The sequence below is a fragment of the Pan troglodytes genome, chromosome 9, assembly GCF_028858775.2.
Source record: "Pan troglodytes isolate AG18354 chromosome 9, NHGRI_mPanTro3-v2.0_pri, whole genome shotgun sequence".
Classification (NCBI taxonomy): domain Eukaryota; kingdom Metazoa; phylum Chordata; class Mammalia; order Primates; family Hominidae; genus Pan; species Pan troglodytes.
In genome coordinates, this window is record NC_072407.2 from 88,364,117 (window position 1) to 88,385,494 (window position 21,378).

General features: G+C 38.2%; 1 long non-coding RNA gene across 1 annotated transcript in view; it reads right to left on the reverse strand.

Moving 5' to 3' along the window:
- Nucleotides 1-21,378, reverse strand: part of LOC129136454 (uncharacterized) — a 56,701-nt gene that overhangs the window by 16,671 nt on the left and 18,652 nt on the right. The window contains exon 2 of the long non-coding RNA XR_008538110.2: nucleotides 539-589. This is a non-coding gene — a long non-coding RNA (uncharacterized LOC129136454). The remainder of the gene's footprint in view (nucleotides 1-538; nucleotides 590-21,378) is intronic.

The following is a 21,378-nucleotide window of genomic DNA, read 5'->3' on the forward strand; positions in this document are numbered from 1 at the left end:
GCTTAAGAATTAACAAATTTAGAATCTTTTAAAAGACATTTGTTATAAGTCCATTTTGTTAAACACAACTTGAGCTTTTTGTAATAATAATTTGTGGAAAAGAGATAACACTTAAAACATATAAAAATTTAAGTTTAAATATGGAATAAAAGTCATTTATATACATTTTCTGACTTAAACATTCATTAAAACAGTTTCATGACCTGCTATTTCTCCTTTTCCATTTAGAGCCTGTGGTGGACAGATATGTATGAGATAATATGAGACATCACTAAATTCAGCTTTTTGTGTGTGTGTTTAATGGATAAAAGAACTAACATTTCTAAGCAAGAACAGAAGTTTTCTTAGATCTCAATAGCATTAGCCAATTGGCTTTATTTTTCCAAAGAAACAAAATAAGAAAAAATTATATGAGCATCTGTTTTTTCTTCAGTGATGCATAGAGAACCACAAAATTGCATTATAGTGTAGTGGATAAGGTTATGGCCTCTAGAGTCAGGTAGCTTGTGTTCAAAATTTGGCTATACCATTTACTTACTGTTTTGATCTTATCAAGTTACTTCGCCTCTCTGTGTCATAGTTTCTTCATCTGTAAAATGAATTGACCACAGTATATATCTTTGAAGTTTGTTATAAGGAATAAATTTACATAAAACTTTTAGAATAATGCCTGATACATTCTTAGTGCTCAATAAGTATTGGAAATCAAATTGTTGAAGTATATCATATTTGATATCAGCCAGGGTCACTCACTGGCCAAGTAACCCACCACATACCAGCATCAAAGATCAATTAAAATTGTCATATTCCTTTGGGGCTGCTTTTGAATGATAAAATGTCTGATAACTATTTGTACACTAGGTATGTATTATATTTCTAAAAGCCTAAAGAGAACTGCATAAACAATAGGGTTGCATAGTATAACAAAGCATTTGTTTCTTGTTTGGAATTTTATTTTATTTTTTGAGATGGAGTCTCACTCTGTTGCCCAGGCTGGAGTGCAGTGGCGCGATCTTGGCTCACTGCAACCTCCACCTCCTGGGTTCAAGCAATTCTCGTGCCTCAGCCTCCTGAGTAGCTGAGATTATAGGCATGAGTCACCACACCCAGCTAATTTTTGTATTTTTAGTAGAAACGGGGTTTCACCATGTTGGCCAGGCTGGTCTCGAACTCCTGATCCCCCTGCCTCGGCCTCATCTTCTTTGGAATTTTATTTTCTTGTGGCTTGGGTACTTGGAGTTTGGGAAAAAATGAAAAAGACAGTGGAGACAAAAATCCTTCAAAAGCCGAGGGTCACTAGGGAGAAATTTAAAAGGAAGAATAGACAATCTGAATAGGACTATATCTACTAAAGAAATGGCATCAATAGTTAATCTTCCCAAACAGAAAGCATTAGGCCAAGATAGGTTTGCTGGTGAATTCTACCAAACATTTAAGGAAGAAATTTTTCCAATTCTCTACAATATCTTTCAGAAGATAGGAGAGGGAGTCCTTCCTTCCTAACTCATTCTATGAAAAACTAGGACCTAAAAGTAGTCAAATTATGAGTAGATAAATTTTACTTTAACAGTGAAAAATTACTATTTATTTATTTAGAGACAGAGTCTCGCTCTGTCACCCAGGCTGGAGTGCAGTGGCATGATCTCGGCTCACTGCAAGCTCCACCTCCCGGGTTCACGCCATTCTCCTGCCTCAGCCTCCCCAGTAGCTGGGACCACAGGCGCCCGCCACCACGCCCAGCTAATTTTTTTTGTATTTTTAGTAGAGACGGGGTTTCACTGCATTAGCCAGGATAGTCTCGATCTCCTGACCTCGTGATCCGCCCGCCTTGGCCTCCCAAAGTGCTGGGATTACAAGTGTGAGCCACTGCGCCCAGCCTGAAAAATTATTTTTAAATGAAAGAATATTTATGGTCAAAAATAAAAATGCAACCCTGGCTGGTCACAGTGGCTCATACCTGTAATCCCAACACTTCGGGAGGCAGAGGCAAGAGGATCATTTGAGCCCAGGAGTTCGAGACCAACGTGGTGAGACCCTGTCTCTACAAAAAATAAAATAGCCAGGCATGGTGGCATGTGCCTCTGGTCCTAGCTACCTGGGAGGCTGAGATAGGAGGATTGCCTGAGCCCAGGAGGTTGAGGCTGCAGTGAGCCATATTCGCAACACTGTGCTCCATCCTGAGTGCCAGAGCAAAAACCTGTCTAAAAAAAAAGCAACCCTGAACTACCATTTTATATTAAGCCTCCAAAATTTTTTTACCATCTCCTCAAGCATTTGTCATTTCTTTGTGTTAGGAACATTCCAATTTCACTCTTTCAGATATTTTAAAATATACAATAAATTGTTGACTGTAGTTACCCTGTTTTGCTATCAAATACAGATCTTATTCATTCTTTCCCTGTTTTTTGTACTCGTTAACCATCCCCGCCTTCTTTCTGCTCAGTTTTGCTGTGAACCTAAAACTGCTCTTAAAAATAGTCTGTTAAAAAAAAAAGAAAAGGAAAGAAGGACCTTTGTGGTGAAACAACTGGACCATTGGGCTTTTATCAGGTTTTTTCAGTCATGTAAAAGTAGCTTTGCATCCATTGACAGATGAATGAATAAACAAAATGTAGTATATACATACAATGAAATTATCCTTCAATCTTAAAAGGGAAGGAATTTCTGACACATGCTACAACACATAAGATACACAAATAAAATTAAAATCACTTTATGAAGTAATTATGCTATTTTTTAATTGATGTTTTTCCTAGAGAACTTGGAAGGCCTTTGATTATTTTTATTGGCTTTTACATTTATTTCACAAAAATTCAAAAACCTTTTTAGCATTTGAATTGTGAAGTACAATTATGTGTACATTTAAAAGTAAAATAGCATTTTATAATTTTTAACTGCCATTAATTACTGTTTTATGCCTGTGCTTTTGTGAGTTTCTCAGTCAAATTGTTACAGTAGGTGGCTAGTCAGGCATGAGCAGGTCAGGAGAGGGCGTCGCCTGACCAAGTATGTCAGGCAACCACGAGCTGATGGTCAAGGGGTTATTAACTCTCTCTGAAATAATAATTGGTCACAGCCAGCACCAGGGAAAGTCAGTCTCCCTATAGATAGAAAAAAACTGAAGATGGTGATCAGTAGCTTCCCAGTAGCGTCTCAGGAGTTGGGCAAATGGGCTCAAGTATGTGCAATGAGAGGTGAAATGGCGGGGTTTAACTGGTATATGACCTTCTGAGGGCATTCCACCAGTAAAGGGAAGAAAGCCTCAGGTGAGCATGCCTACAGCTCCAATATGCACACTGCGCATGCTCACCTCCCAAGTGCTGGCAGGCCACTGTGTATGCAGGCAACCCACCCCAAGGGAAGAATCAGGGGAGAGGGGATGCAAGACCCCGAAAGTATGCCAGCATATAAAACCCCAAGTCAAAAGGTCCTTCCTTCAAGTTGCCCATTTGGCCCTCTGCCAAGTGTACTTTCCTTTCTTTTGTTCTTGCTCTAAAGCTTTGTAATAAGCTTCCACTCCTGCTCTAAAACTTGCCTTGGTTTCTCCTTCTACTTCATGCCCCTCAGTCAAATTCTTTCTTCTGAGGAGGCAAGAGCTGAGGTTGCTGCAGACCTGTATGGATTCGTGACTGTAACAAAATGGTTTGCTTATGTGATAATGATTATTCTCAATAATGACAAGCCCAAATGACAACTGACTATTTTGTCACAACTGATTATTTGTTTGTTTTTGAGATGGGGTCTTGCTCTCTTGTCCAGGCTGGAGTGCAGTGATGCAATCTCAGCTCACTGCAACTTCCGCCTCCCAGGTTCAAGGGATTCTCCTGCCTCAGCCTCCCAAGTAGCTGGGATTACAGGTGTGTGCTACCACGCCCAACTAATTTTTGTAGTATTAGTAGAGACAGGGTTTCAACATGTTGGCCAGGCTGGTCTCAAATTCCTGACCTCAAGTGATCCACTCGCCTCAGCCTCCCAAAGTGCTGGGATTACAGGCATGAGCCACTGTGCCTGGCCACAACTGATTATTTTGTTAGAGCCTGACCCAGAGAATCCATTACCAGTTTTAGTTCTGCAGGTTTTTTCTTTAATCTCCTGTTTTCAAGAATTTCATCAAATACCTAATTGAGCACTGAGGTTCAGTCCCAACAAATGTTTGATGCTGTCAGAGGCATGTGAATCACAGCAACTCCATCTTAAATAGGAACTAGGCAAAGTGGGGCTGCATTCCCAGATGGTTAAGGCATTCTTAGTCCCAGGATGAGATAGGAGGTCAGCACAAGATACAGGTCATAAAGACCTTGCTGATAAAATAGGTTGCACTAAAGAAGCTGGCTAAAACCCACCAAAACCAAGATGGCAATGAGAGTCACCTCTGGTTGTCCTCACTGCTGCAATCCCACCAGTACCATGACAATGTCATGCCATGGCAACATCAGGAAGTTACCATATATGGTCTAAAAACGGGAGGCATGGATAATCCACCCCTTGTTTAGCATATCATCAAGAAATAACCATAAAAATGGGCAACCAGCAGCCCTCACGGCTGCTCTGTCTGTGAAGCAGCGATTCTTTTATTCCTTTACTTTCCTCATAAACTTGCTTTTACTTTATGGGCTCGCCTTGAATTCTTTCTTGTGGGAGATCCAAGAACCCTCTCTTGGGGTCTGGATCCAGACCCCTTTCCTGTAACAATACCCTTGTAAACCAAAAATAAAATTCTAAGCCACTCAGCTTACTGAATGGACTCCTTTTGGCCAAGGGGATCCCAAATAAAAAGCTTGTTAAGGCCATGATGGGAAGTGGAGGTTGAGGCCAGACATGCTTTGTTATGCCCTCCTCCCTTTGGAGTTAAGGCACAACTGACCAGCATTAACATTAAAACAGAAATCATAAGACTGATAAAACAGACTGTTGTTAGTAATAAGATACCCAACTCCAGCCTGACTCTGGTATAACATCACATGACAGCGGCCCTAAAGGAAATCAAAGTATTTTATCCCAAAATATATTTCTTTGACATATTTTGGAATGGCCCTGCAAAGCTGTCTCCTGTGGGGGAAATTTGCATTCTTTAGAGAATCCCCTTCTCTTTACAAGTCTTTTCCTAATCCAGGGGAGATTTAATACCTTTTAAGGTCTGACAGACATTTATTATCTATTCTCCCAGAAGCCTGTTACTTACAGGCTTCATCTACATAACAAGAACCTTGGCTTCCAGTTGGTGAGGTAGCTCGTGCTTGTAATCCCAGCACTTTGGGAGGCCAAAGCAGGCTGATCACGAGGTCAGGAGCTCAAGACCAGCCTGGCCAACATAGTGAAACCCTGTCTCTACTAAAAAATACAAAAATTAGCCAGGCATGGTGGTGTGTGCCTGTAGTTCCAGCTACTTGGGAGGCTGAGGCAGGAGAATCGCTTGAACCTGGGAGGCGGCGGTTACAGTGAGCCGAGATTGCACCACTGCACGCCAGCTTGGGCAACAGAGAGAGACTTTGTCTCAAAATAAATAAATAAATAAATAAAATAAAAAGAACCTTGGCTTCCACAACCCCCCTTATCTTAAGCATTTCTTTATGTCGACTTCCATTTCTCAAGCAAAGCTTAATCCTTTTAACCGTCAATCAGAAAATCTTTAAATGCATCTATGACCTGGAAGAACTCCTCCACCCACATCCCCCACTCTCTGCTTCAAGATATCCTGCCTTTTATACCTTACATGTATTGATTTATGTCTTTGCCTATAACTTCTGTCTCTCTAAAATGTATAAAACCAAGCTATAATCCAACCACCTTGGGCACATGTTCTCAGGACCTCCTGAGGCTGTGTCACAGGCCATGACACTCATATTTGGCTTAGAATAAACCACATCAAATATTTTACAGAGTTGGACTTTTTTTTTGCTAACACCCTCAAGCCTCAAATAAACAAAAGCAGTCCAATAAAGCATTGAAGTGAGGACCAGTTGTTACAGGAGAGGGGTCCCAATCCAGACCCCAAGAGAGGGTTCTTGGATCTCGTACAAGAAAGAATTCAGGGCGAGTCCACAGAGCCAAGTAAAAGCAAGTTTATTAAGAAAGTAAAGTGGTGAAAGAACAGCTACTCCATAGACAGAGTAGGACGTTCCTGAAAGTCAGAAGAGGAACGCGTCCACCCTAGGTACAACGCTTGTATATGTGGGGAGATGTGCTCTGCTACAAGGGTTTGTGATAAAGGATTAATTTTCTTAATTACTACATTTTGCAAGAATTGATACTATTATCTTTAAAGCAAAATCAGGAATGCCTTTGTTCTCCAGATATCAGGATATCTGGACACTCCCAAGTCTGGGTCTGTTTAGGAAACATTATTAATCTGTTCCCTTAACCGTAAACATTTAGAGGCTAGGAATGCCTCATTTTCTGAGAATGCAGCCCAGCAAGTCCCAGTCTTATTTTCCTAGCCCTCACTCAAAATGGAGTCACTCTGGTTCAAACGCCTCTGACACAGTGACTGAGTATGCCCTTGGGTATGCCCTACTTATTTTCTAGTGTCAACTCTTTCGTTGACAGTGTCTCTGTATTTCTGAGAAAGGGATAGCCCAGGGAGTCAGAAAGGGAATCAGCCTTACAATCTCTCCAGCTACTGACACTTCTCCTCTATAGTGAGCCACAGTGAGGGGGAGGCCAGTCAGCAGCCATATGGAGTGGGGTTCTGCTTCCCTGATCCAAATAGGTTGTTTTCTCTGTGTACAAACTAGACCTTTATAGAGCTTCAAGCTGTTCTTTACTAAAGAGTCAAGTGAACGTTCCTGAGTCACTTGGAGTCCATAGGCAGAGATCAGGCATTCAGCTTTTGGTCTAGTCTCTCCCCAACTCTAAGCAAGAGGAGGGCAGAACCTCACCTCATAAGCCATCAGATGACAGGCTATCTCAGGAGCAATTCTCTGTTTCTTTTACACAAGCCACCCTTTAGCCCTCCGAATAAAGTTTCAGCCCCTAGTTTCTTTTGCATTTCATAGATTTTCTTGCTTAATATACCCACTGGATGTACACATGTATTCTTTCTGCTTTTTTGTCTCCATTTGTCTCTTCAGGGAGAGCGATTCTGTAAAGACTGAAGAACAGGGGGAGTCCACTGAGTGCTTTCCAGCTGCCGCTGGTTTCCCCCTAAAGTATCACAAATCAATGTGCCATTATGAGGATTAATTGAGGATTAATTTTCATTCCATCACTCTGCAATCTAATCTACATTAGAAACATCTAATCTTCCTATTGACATTTGTCCTTTCCTTTTTCTGGTTTCCATTTCAAAGGACCCTCACATTAACGGCACATGGCTCTACTTAAGCAACCTGGTTAACTAAAGCTAGGATTTAAATGTTTCTCTTTAATCCTCAAGTTTATTCTCTGATAATGGGGTGGAAGGGTGGATAGTCTCCTTTTATGCCACCACACTAGTTGGATATTTAGTGGTTTTATAAACTTATAAGCAGACAAGGCCACAGATATTGATTTGGACTAACTGAAGCAGAAGGAAATTATTGGAAGACTGTTGGGATGCTCAGAGTGATGGGAGCTAGGACAATCAGACCTGGAAATGGGCAGGAATCAAGAGGGATCTGGGGGATTGGCCATTAGGAACCCAGGCAATTTTCTTAAAGCAAGATAGTGAAAAGTGCATACCATCCCTGTGGAAATAACTTCCACATTTTCCTGCTGTCTGCCTGTCAACAGCTCAACAGTGTGAGCCCCAGAAAGAGCATCTGATGACTGATATTGGGTCACATACCTGGCCCCTGGTCCTGCAGAGTCAAGGAGGGCAAGGATCTGTTTCCTTCGGCTTTGGTAATGGAATGTAGTTACCAGGAATGGCAGCCCCACTAAGATTACACACAATGTAGATCTGTGAATTCCAAAAGGAAATGTGGAGTCTCTAAGGGAGCCAAAACAAAACAAATTCCAACCAGAACTGTTTTTTTCTTTTGAGGTGGAATCTAGCTCTGTCACCCAGGCTGGAGTGCAATGGCACGATCTCGGCTCACCACAACCTCCGCCTCCTGGGTTCAAGCTATTCTCCTGCCTTAGCCTCCCAAGTAGCTGGGACTACAGGCACACGCCACCACGCCAGGCTAATTTTTGTAGTTTTAGTAGAGACAGGGTTTCACCATGCTGGCCAGGCTGGTCTCAAACTCCTGACTTCAAGTTATCCACCTGCCTCAGCCTCCCGAAGTGCTGGGATTACAGGCATGAGCCACTGCGCCTGGCCAGAACTGTGTTTTCAGTGGGCCAGTTGAAATGTAGGAGAAAGAAATTGAGAAATAAGGATGGAAGGAAACAGGGAGAAGGGTGGTAGAAAATGGAAGTGAGCAAGAAAGCAGGAAACATTCACTCGAGAAAAACTGTTCTTTGGCAATAGGTACATCTCTATGCAAGTCAGCGTGGCTTTTTTCCTCTAACATGATTTTAAAAGCTCTCTGAAAGCTCAGAAAACAGAAAACACATCTTGGTGACCTAGAAGTATAGTCATCTTCTTTCACCACCAGATGGTGCTTTATGTATAGAATGGAGGACAAGGATCCTGAGGACGTTCCCAAACACTTGCATATTTAGGAAGCTCTTTTACTTAACGATGATTCAAGAAATATTGGGGAAATGCAATATTTCCATAACAACTATGATTCTATCCCTCAGAATACTCAGTTTTCCTTAGCCAGTCCTTGCTCTTTAGCTTCCCCATTTTCTTGTCCTTTTCTGTGCTAGAGGTGTATTGAAATTGATGCATTGCAAAACTGGTATTACATTAAATACACTGAACCTCAGATGCTTATGGAACACTTACACTATTTATACAGAAGAATAAGCAAAAGTGTCCAGGCACGGGGGCTCATGCCTGTAATCTCAGCACTTTGGGAGGCCGAGGCGGGTGGATCATGTGAGGTCAGGAGTCTGAGACCAACCTGGCCAACATGGTGAAACCCAGTCTCTACTAAAAATACAAAAATTAGCAGGCTGTGATGGCAGGTGCCTGTAATCTCAGCTACTCGGGAGGCTGAGGCAGGGGAATGGCTTGAACCCAGGAGATGAAGGTTGCAGTGAGCCAAGTTTGTGCCACTGCACTCCAGCCTGGGCAACATGGTGAGACTCCATCTCAAAAAAAAAAAAAAAAAAAAAAAAAAGAACAAAAAAAAAGAATAAGCAAAAGCTCCTACCCTGTAACACTGATGCATTCTGTTTGCATCTTATTCCATGATTTACACAATAATTATATATTGTATCCTTATGATATGTCAGATACTGTGTTGGCACTTTACATATATCTCACTTAATCCTTAATACAATCTGGAAATAATAAACATTTTATGGATGGTGAAACAGAGACACAGAGAAATCGAATAGCCTGCTAAGGGTTTCCAGAATAGCCAAATTAAAGGCCTAGGGTTTAGTTTTCCACTAAAGATTCTCATGGCTGGCTTCTTCACGTCATTCAGGTCTCTGCTCAAATGTAATCTTAGAGAAGCTACATTAATCCATCTGAAACAGACACCTCACTGTGCATCCAATTGTCCTGCCTTATTTTTCTTTGTAACATTATTATATTATTTATATTTGTATTGTCTGTATCTCCTCCTAGACTATGATCTCTGTTAGGACAAGCTCTTAGTTGTGTTCGCTGCTTATTACCACACTACCCAGACCAGAGCCTGGCACATAATAAGGAGCTCAACAAATTTTTGTTAAGAATAATTGACTCTTAGACCCAAACTCTTAGCCACTATGCTATATTTTGTCCCTAGATAGGATTAAGAAGGTTTACATTTTGAATATCCTGATACCAAAGAGCATGCTGCACAAAGCCTATGCATGGAATGTGCCAAATAGTATGTAAACTGGGCCAGATGCGGTGGCTCACACCTGTAATCCCAGCACTCTGGGAAGCCGAGGCGGGCGGATCACAAGGTCAGGAGATTGAGACCATGCTCGCTAACTTGGTGAAACCCCATCTCTACTAAAAAAAAAATACAAAAACTTAGCCGGGCGTGGTAGCGGGCGCCTGTGGTCCCAGCTACTTGGGAGGCTGAGGCAGGAGAATGGTGTGAACCCGGGAGGCGTAGCTTGCAGTGAGCCGAGATCGTGCCACTGTACTCCAGCCTGGGTGACAGAGTGAGACTCTGTCTAGAAAAAAAAAAAAAAAAAAAAAATATATATATATATATATATATAGTATGTAAACTGCCAGTCTATACTCTTAAAATTCGAGTTTAATTTACACACAGTAAAATAAATAAATCTTAAGTATGTATGTATTTTTACAAATGCATACACTTTTGTAACCACCAATCATATCAAGATACAGAACATTTTTTAGCCTCCAAGGAAGCTCTCTTGTAGTAACTCCCAGTCAATACTCTACTTTCCAGAGATAAATATTCTGACTTCTATCAAATAGGTTAGTTGCTGGGTCTTGAGCTTCACATAAATGCAATCATACAGTTTGTACTCTTATGTCTCTCTTCTTTTGCTCACCATAATATTTTGGAGATTTATCTATGTTCTGTATATCAGTGGTAGTTTATTTTTTTATTGTTGTGTTATATTCCATTGTATGAATAAATAACAATTTGTTTATACATTCACCTGCTAGTGGATGTTTAGGTTGTTGCCAAGTTTTGGTTATTAAGTATAAAGCTGCTTTAAATATTCTTGTAAAAGTTTTTACAGACATATGTACTTCATATGTTATTTTAGGGGGTATATAATTAGGAACAGAATTGCTGCATCATAAGGTAGATGTTTGTTTATCTTTCTTTTCTGAAGAGTGCCTGTTCAAGTGTTTTGCCCATTTAAAAAGCTTTCTTATTGATCCGTAGAGTTATTTATGTATATAATCCTTTAACAGATGTAAGTATTGCAAATATATTCTCCTACTTTGTAATTGCCTATTCAATTTCCTGCTAATGTATTTTGATAATAGAGGTTCTCAATTTTAATGAAGTCAAATTTATCAATTTTGTCTCTTAAGGTTAGAGCTTTTTCTGTCATGTTTAAGAAATCATTGTCTACCCCAAAGTTGTGAAGTTATTCTGTTTTCTTCTAAAGCTTTCTGTTTCAGATTTCACATTAGAGAATATGATCCACCTTGAATTAAGTTTTGGATTTGTTGTGAGTTAGAGTTTATTTTCTTTCCCATATGGATATACAGTTGTTGAAGTACCATTTAATAAAAACACTATCATTTCCCCATTGAATTGTAGTAACACCTTTGTTATAAACTAAATGATGTATATGTAGAGGGTATTTCTGGACTCGTTTTGTTACATTGGCCTATTTGCCTCTCCTTGCACCAATACCACCTTGTCTTAATTACTGCCGCTTTATAGTTAGTCTCGAACTCTGATAGTAAAGTTTTCAACTTTATTCTTCTTAAAGATTATTCTTGGCTATTTTAGGTTCTTTGCATTTCCATATAATTTAAGATTTATCCTGTTGATGTTGACCAAATATTTTATGTGGGTTTTTATAGGTTGGGTTTGCATTGAATCTACTTATCAAATTGGGGGAAATTGACATCTTATCAATTTTGAGGCTTTTGATTCATGCACATGATATAGCTCTTCATTTATTTATGTCACTTTTAATTTCTCTCAGGAATATTTTGTAGTTTTCACTATTAGCCTTGTGGAACTCTTCTTAAATTTGTTCCTAAATATTTGATTTTTTAATGTTACTATAAATTACATTTTAGAATATTTCATTTTCTGATCATTTCTTGATAGTATATAGAAATATACTTGGTTTTCATGTGCTGACTTCGTATCCAGAGAGCTTGCTAAATTAATTCTAATAGTTTGTATAGTTTCAGATTTTCTGTCTTCACAATCATGTAATACATAAATGAAGACAGTTTTACTTTTTGTTTTTGATCTTTATACCTTCTATTTCTCTTTCTTGTCTTGTAGAACTCTCTTGGGCCTACAGCATAATGAAGAATAACAGCTGTGATAGTAAAGATCCCCATCTTATTCTTGACTTTGGGGAGAAAACGTTAACCATTGATAATGACACAGCTACGGGGTTTTATTACTAGATAACCCTTTGAGATTAAGGATGTTTTATTCAATTTCTCCTTTGTTGAGGATTTTTTTCTAAAATCATCAATGCATGTTCAGTTTTATCAAATATATTTTCTTCACCTATTAAGATGATTTTATTCTGCCTCTTCTTCCAATATTATTCTGTTAATGTGGTGAATTATAATGACAGAATTTTTAAATGTTAAATCAACCTTTTATTCCTGGAGTACATTCTTCTTTGTTATGGTATATTATTATTTTTTTATATTCCTGAATCCCATTTATTGATTTTTGTTTTGTTTTGTTTTGAGACAGGGTCTTGCTTTGTCACCCAGGCTGGAGTGCAGTGGTGTGATCATAGCTCACAGTAACCTCATACTCCTGGGCTCAACTGATCCTCCCACATCAGCCTCCTGAGTAGCTAGGCCTACAGATGCATGCCACCAATGTAAACACATTTTTTAGAGACAGGATCTCACTATGTTGCCCAGGCTGGTCTCAAACTCATGGGCTCAAGTAATCCTCTCACTTTTGACTTCCCAAAGTGCTGGGATTACAAGCATAAGCCACTACACCCTGCCAATTTATCAATATTTTGTTACGATTTTTACATCTATGTTCAAGAGAGATTCTAGACTATAAATTTCCTTACTTGTACTGTCATATTTTGGTATCAATGTTTTGCCAATCTTAAAAAGTGAGTTCAGACATGTCTCTTCTTTTTTAATTGTCTGGAATAGTTTGTGTAAATCCAGTATTATTTGTTCTTGAATTATTTGTAAGAATTTAGCATTAAAGCCGTATAAACCTGGCATTTCTTTGCAAGAAAGTTATTTTTTTAAACAAACATATGGAAGAAATTTGCTTTGTTTATGTCAGCACAAACTTAGTCATTTTCCACATACACCCTCCCAAGACTAAACCAGGAAGAAGTTGAACCCCTGAATAGACCAATAACAGGCTCTGAAATTGAGGCAATAATTAATAGCTTACCAACCAAAAAAAGTCCGGGACCAGATGGATTAATAGCCGAATTCTACTAGAGGTACAAAGAGGAGCTGGTACCATTCCTTCTGAAACTATTCCAAGCAATAGAAAAAGAGGGAATCCTCCCTAACTCATTTTATGAGGCCAGCATCATCCTGATACCAAAGCCAGGCAGAGACACAACAAAAAAGAGAATTTTAGACCAGTATCCCTGAGGAACATCGATGCAAAAATCCTCATTAAAATACTGGCAAACCGAATCCAGCAGCACATCAAAAAGCTTATCCACCATTATCAAGTTGGCTTCATCCCTGGGTTGCAACGCTGGTTCAACATACACAAATCAATAAACGTAATCCATCATATAAACAGAACCAAAGACAAAAACCACATGATTATCTCAATAGATGCAGAAAAGGCCTTTGACAAAATTCAACAGCCCTTCATGTTAAAAACTCCAATAAACTTGATATTGATGGGACGTTATCTCAAAATAGTAAGAGCTATTTATGACAAACCCACAGCCAATATCATACTGAATGGGCAAAAACTGGAAGCATTCCCTTTGAAAACTGGCACAAGACAGGCATGCCCTCTCTCACCACTCCTACTCAACATAGTGTTGGAAATTCTGGCCAGGGCAATCAGGCAAAAGAAAGAAATAAAGGGTATTCAATTAGGAAAAGATGAAGTCAAATTGTCCCTGTTTGCAGATGACACTGCATATTTAGAAAACCCCATCGTCTCAGCCCAAAATTTCCTTAAGCTGATAAGCAACTTCAGCAAAATCTCAGGATACAAAATGTGCAAAAATCACAAGCATTCCTATACATCAATAACAGACAAACAGAGAGCCAAATTATGAATGAACTCCCATTCACAATTGCTTCAAAGAGAATAAAATATCTAGGAATCCAACTTACAAGAGATGTGAAGGACCTCTTCAAGGAGAACTACAAACCACTGCTCAACGAAATAAAAGAGGACACAAGCAAATGGAAGAACATTCCATGCTCATGGGTATGAAGAATCAATATCATGAAAATGGCCATACTGCCCAAGATAATTTATAGATTCAATGCCATCCCCATCAAGCTACCAATGACTTTCTTCACAAAATTGGAAAAAACCACTTTAAAGTTCATATGGAACCAAAAAAGAGCCTGCATTGCCAAGACAATCCTAAGCAAAAAGAACAAAGCTGGAGGCATTACGCTATCTGACTTCAAACTGTACTACAAGGCTACCATAACCAAAACAGCATGGTACTGGAACCAAAACAGAGATATAGACCAATGGAACAGAACAGAGCCCTCAGAAATAATACCACACATCTACAACCATCTGTTCTTTGACAAACCTGACAAAAGCAAGAAATGGGGAAAGGATTCCCTATTTAATAAATGGTGCTGGGAAAACTGGCTAGCCATATGTAGAAAGCTGAAACTGGATCCCTTCCTTACACCTTATACAAAAATTAATTCAAGATGGATTAAAAACTTAAATGTTAGACCTAAAACCATAAAACCCCTAGAAGAAAACCTATGCAATACCATTCAGGACATAGGCATGGGCAAGGAATTCATGACTAAAACACCAAAAGCAATGGTAACAAAAGCCAAAATTGACAAATGGGATCTAATTAAACCAAAGAGGTTCTGCACAGCAAAAGAAACTACCATCAGAGTGAACAGGCAACCTACTGAATAGGAGAAAATTTTTGCAATCTACCCATCTCACAAAGGGCTAATGTCCAGAATCTACAAAGAACTTAAACAAATTTACAAGAAAAAAATCAAACAGCCCCATCAAATAGTGAGTGAAGGATATGAACAGACATTTCTCAAAAGAAGACATTTATGCAGCCAACAGACACAGTAAAAAATGCTCATCATCACTGGCCATCAGAGAAATGCAAATCAAAATCACAATGAGATACCATCTCACACCAGTTAGAATGGCGATCGTTAAAAAGTCAGGAAACAACAGGTGCTGGAGAGGATGTGGAGAAATAGGAACACTTTTACACTGTTGGTGGGACTGTAAACTAGTTCAACCATTGTGGAAGACAGTGTGGCGATTCCTCAAGGATCTAGAACTAGAAATACCATTTGACCCAGCCATCCCATTACTGAGTGTATACCCAAAGGATTATAAATCATGCTACTATAAAGACACATGCATATGTATGTTTTTGCGGCACTATTCACAATAGCAAAAACTTGGAACCAACCCAAATGTCCATCAATGATAGACTGGATTAAGAAAATGTGGTATATATACACCATGGAATACTATGCAGCCACAAAAAAGGATGAGTTCATGTCCTTTGCAGGGACATGGATGAAGCTGGAAACCATCATTCTCAGCAAACTATCACAAGGACAGAAAACCAAACACCGCATGTTCTCACTCATAGGTGGGAATACAACAATGAGAACACTTGGACACAGGCTGGGGAACATCAAACACTGGGGACTGTCGTGGGGTAGGGGCAGCGGGGAGGGATAGAATTAGGAGAAATACCTAATGTAAATGAAGAGTTAATGGGTGCAGCACACCAACATGGCATATGTATAAATATGTAACAAACCTGCACATTGTGCACATGTACCCTAGAACTTAAAGTATAATAAAATAAAAAATAATAAAAAAAAAACGAACTCATCCCCCTCCAAAAAGAAAAATTAGTCATTTTCTCTTTTTTTGAGACAGAGTCTTGCTCTGTCACCCAGGCTGGAGTGCGGTGGCACAATGTTGGCTCACTGCAACCTCTGCCTCCTGGGTTCAAGCAATTCTCCTGCCTCAGCCTCCCAAGTAGCTGGGATTACAGGCGTGAGCTACCATGACTGGCTAATTTTTATATTTTTAGTAGAGATGGGGTTTCATCATGTTGGCCAGGCTAGTCTCGAACTCCTGACCTCCAGTGATCCACCCTTCTCAACCTCCCAAAGTGCTGGGATTACAGGTGTGAGCCACTGTGCCTGGTCAACTTAGTCATTTTCAATGGCTCATTTCCTTAGTCAAGATAAAAGTTATTATTATATCTTAATAAATATAAAGTTTATATAAAATAATAAGCTCTAGATATGTCTTTGCATTAAGAAAGCTAAAAACTGTCAGGTGCAGTGGCTCACACTTGTAATCCCAACACTTTGGGAGACAGAAGCAGGCAGATCACTTGAGGTCAGGAGTTTGAGACCAGCCTGGTCAATATGGTGAAACCCCATCTGTACTAAAAATATAAAAATTAGCTGGACGTGGTGGTGCATGCCTGTATTTCCAGCTACTCAGGAAGCTGAGGCAGGAGAATCACTGTAACCCAGGAGGCAGAGGTTGCAGTGAGCTGAGATTGTGCCACAGCACTCCATCCTGGGAGACAGAGCGAGACTCTGTCTCAAAAAAAAAAAAAAGAAAGTTAAAAATGGTTTGGCCAGGTGCCGTGGCTCACACCTGTAATCCCAGCACTTTGGGAGGCTGAGGCAGACAGATCACGAGGTCAGGAGATCAAGACCATCCTGGCTAACATGGTGAAACCCCATCTCTACTAAAAATACAAAAAATTAGCTGAGTGTGGTGGCATGCACCTGTAGTCCTACATACTCGGCAGGCTAAGGCAGGAGAATCACTTGAACCTGGGGGGTGGAGGTTGCAGCAAGCCGAGATCACGCCACTGCACTCCAGCCTGGAGTCCTGCACAGCAAGACTCCGTCTCAAAAAAAATAAAAATTGTTCATCTTCAAACTTATCCTTATTAGATTTTACTTTATGTATTTTGAGGCTCAGTTATTAGGAGAATAAATGTTTATAATTTTTATGTTTTCTTGATGAATTGAAACCTTTTTTTATTATGAAATGACACTCTTTATCTCTGGTAACATTCTTTGCTCTGAAGTCTAATTTGTCTGATATTAATATAGCCACGCCAGTTTTCTGTTGGTTAATGTCAGCATGGTATATTTGTTATCACCCCTTGAGTTTTAATCCATTTATTTATATTTAAAATGTATTTCTTGTAGGCAGTATATAGTTATGTTATGCATTTTAACCAATTCAACAACCTCTGACTTTTATTTGGGGTATTTAGACCATTTATGAGACCATTTATGTAACACTTAGGCAATTTATATATTATTAACATTGATATGATTGGGTTTAAATCTACCATCTTGCTATTTGTTTTTTATTTGTCTTATCTGGTTTTTGCTCCCTTTGTCCTCTTTTTCTGTCTTGTTTTGAACTGAGTATATTTTTATGACTTCATTTTATCTTCTTTGTTGGCTTACTTGCTCTAAGTCTTTGTTGTATTACTTTAGTTGTTAACTACAGGGTTTATAGTATACATATTTATCACCATCTATCTTGTGAAAAATTTTGGTAATTATTTCTTTAAATTCTTTTTCTGTCTGCAAGTTTCTTTCCTCATGCAGGGACTTGAAATGTATGTACATTTGTCTTTTTTTTTTTTTTTTTGAGATGGAGTCTCACTCTATTGCCCAGGCTGGAGTGCAATGGCGTGATCTTGGTTCACTGCAACCTCCACCTCCCAGGTTCAAGCGATTCTCCTGCCTCAGCCTCCCAAGCAGCTGGGATTACAGGTGCACACCACCACACGGTGCACGGCTAATTTTTGTATTTTTGGTAGAGACGGGGTTTCACCATGTTGACAAGGCTAGTCTCAAACTCCTGACCTCGTGATCCACCCACCTCGGCCTCCCAAAGTCCTGGGATTACAGGCGTGAGCCACTGTGCCTGGCCTGTATTTGTCTTCTTATAGTTGTCCCACAGGTAACTGATATTCTGTTCTTTTTTTTTCAGTAGTTTTTCTCTCTGTAGTTCATTATGGATTTTTTTTACTATGTCTTTAAGTTCACCAACCTTTCTTCTGACACTAATCCCATCCAATGTATTTTTTTCATCTCAAGCATTGTAGTTTTAATCTCTGGAAGTTCTTTGTTTTTAATATCTCCAATGTTGCTACTTAACATGTTTAATCTTTTATTTTTGCTTCTCGAACATATTAACTACTAATAACTGTTTTAGTGTTCTTGTCTACTAATTCTATTATTTGTGTCATTTCTGGGTCACTTTTAAATTGAATGATTTTTTTTCCTCATTATGGATCATACTTTCTTGCTTCTTTGCATGCCTGGTAATTTTCTGTTGGATCAGACATTATGAATTTTACCTTGTTTGGTTCTTGATACTTTTGTATTCCTGTAAATATTACTGAACTTGCTTTTGGGATGCAGTTAAGTTACTTTAAAACAGGTTGGCTAAGAGGAAGTTTTAGGTCTTCCTTCTAGCTTTATTGGGAAGAAATGAAGCAGTATTTAGTCTAAGGTTAATTTTCCCCACTACTGAGCCAAGACTATTTGTACTCCTACCTAACACCCCCTGAATTATGAGGTTTTCTACTTTGGCTGTTGGGAAAAGGTACTTTTCCTGGGTCTCTGTGATCTATGGACACTGTTCCCTCTGATTCTTTTGGATAGTTCTTTTCTCTGGCCATGGGTAGCTTTCTCACATGCATGTACAAATCAGTACTCAACTGAATACTTTAGGGGACCCTCTGAAGATCTCTGGAACTTTCTCTCTCTCTTTCTCTCTCTCTGTGGGTTTGTGCTTTTCACCCATCCCTGCATTGCAGCCTGAAAATTTTCTCCAGGCAGTAAGCTGGGGCAATTGTAGGATTTACCTCATGTATTTCCCATCTCTCAGCGATTCCTTTGTTGCCTGATGCCTTATTCTGATTTTCTTGTTATATATTTTATTTCTACATGTTAAAACTTTGGATGATATAGTTATTATTATTGCTTTCAATAGCCAATTTTGTTTTATTTTTATCTATTAATTTAACTTCCCTAGAGCTGTTCATTCTTTTTTCCACTTTCATATTCTATCTGGGATCATTTTCCTTCAATCTGGAGAACATCCTCGGCTTTTTTCTTAGATTTTATTTGCCTGATAAATTTTTAAAACTTTGTTCTTGACTTGGAAAAATATTTTTTCCTGAGTATAAAGTACAAGTTTGACAGTTTTTTCTTTCAGTACTTTAAAGTTATCATTACATACAGTCTTGCACTTTGATGTTTTAATTATGATGTCAGTGGCATTTCTTGTGATTGTCTTCTTTCTCTAGTTGCTTTTAAGGTTATTTTTTTAAATATTTGGTTTAATAAGTTTGACTTTTATGTACCTATGTGTCATTTCCATTGTATTTATCCTATTTGGGACTTGCTAAGCTTCTTGAAGATTTTGTTAATACTTTTCATCAATTTGGAAAATTATCAGCCATTTTTCTCAAATGATTACTTCTTTCTTATTCTGTCTTCTCTTCCTGGAACTTCATATATTTCACATTTCTTACTGTGTGAGGTTCTTTTTACCTTCTTCCTTTTTGAGGTTCAATTTGGATAATTTCATTAAGTTCATTCTTCTTGACATATGTTGTTTTCTGTCTACTGTTAAAATCCTCAAGTAAGTTCTTTACTTTTTAGTCAACTTATGAATTAACTAAATTTTATTTAAGTTTGCATTTATTAAGCTTTTAAGTTTGCTTTCCTAGAATTCTGGGTTTCTTCTTAAAAAAAAATCCTCATCAGGATACATACAATAAGCTGCACCCATTTAGAGTGCACACTTTGATGAATTTTGACAGCTGTAGACTCCTGTGAAATCACTACCACATTCAAGATACAGAATATATCCATTACACCCCAAAATATTTCCCATGCCCCCTTTGCAGTTCATTTCTCCTTCTGATCCTGGCCCCAGCCAATCACTGATTTGCTGGACTCACTATAAATTAGTTTGCATTTTCTACAATTTATATAAATGAAACCACACAGTATGTATTCTTTGTGTCTTGTTTTTATCAGCCAGCATGATGATTCTGAGGTTCATCCATGTTATTACCTATGTCAGTAGTTCATTCCTTTTTATTACTAAGTAGTGTTACTTTGTATGGATATACTACGACTTGTTTATCCATTTTCCATTTGATGGACACATGGGCTGTTTTACATTTTTGGCTACTGTGAATAAGGCTGCTATGAATATTTGCATTTAACACTTTGTGTGAACACATATTTTTTATTTCTATAGGTTGAATGCTTAGAGCTAGGATGGCTGGTCATATGGTAGGTGTATGTTTAACTTTATAAGAAAATGCCAGTTTTTTGAACTACTTTACATTCACACCTTGAGAGTATAAGCTCCAATTGTTCCACATCTTCACTAACATTTGGTATTATCAGTCTTTTTAATTGTAGCCATCCTAATGTAGTGTTGTCTCATTGTAGTTTTAATATGTGTTTTCCTAATGACTAACCATGTTGCAAACCTTTCCATCTCCTTACTGACCATTTATACATCTGCTTTTGTAAAATGTATGTTCAAATATTTTGTCCATTAAAGAAATTGAATTATCTTCTTATTATTGAGCTTTGGGAGATTTTAAAAATACATTTTACATACCAGTTGTCAGGTATTTGTAGTGTGAATATTTTCTACTATTCTGTGACTTTTCATTTCTTAATGATGCCTTTAAAGAGCAAAAGTTTTGAATTTTGATAAAGTCCAACTTATCAAGTTTTTAACTTTTAGGATTAATGCTTTTTATCTTAAATATTTGCTTAACCTCAAGATCACAAGATTTTTCTCTTATGTTTTATTCTAGAACTTTTATGTCTTTTACTTTTAGATTTAGGTCTATGAACTATTTTAAGTTAATTTTTGTATATTGTGTGAAGTGAATTGGCTGACCAACTTACCATACATTGCCTAAAGTCACTTATTTTACAATTTTTCAAAATTTATTTATCAGTAGTCTCCATTTTAAAAAATAGTCGAGGTATTCTTTTGTTTATAGAATATACATTTGGTTTTGCCTATGTAAAGTGGTATAATCTTATGGTAAAATGGGGCAAGAATCTGCAGGTTTAGAATTTTTGGAAGCCAAAGAGCTTTTTTTCCTATTTTTACTTTTATCATTATTTCTTTAAGTTTACTGGGATATACTCTGTTAACATTTACAGTCATTATTACTATTTTAACAACAGGCTCAGAAATATTAAGATTTTATTCAGTTATAAACACAAGCCTATTTATGTTAATACTAGACTTGAGCTCAGATTTCCAAATGCCAAATTCCTCACTTTAGCTTAAGTGAAATGGAAAAAAGGTGCAAAATGCTTATAAGAGGTGTAGGTCAGATGAGTACAGCTTAAATATTAACTTTCTCTTCTAATCATAAATAGGTAATGTTATATACATGGGTATTATTATCATATTTATTATTTATTGAGACAACATCTATTAAACATAAGAAAGCCCTATTGTA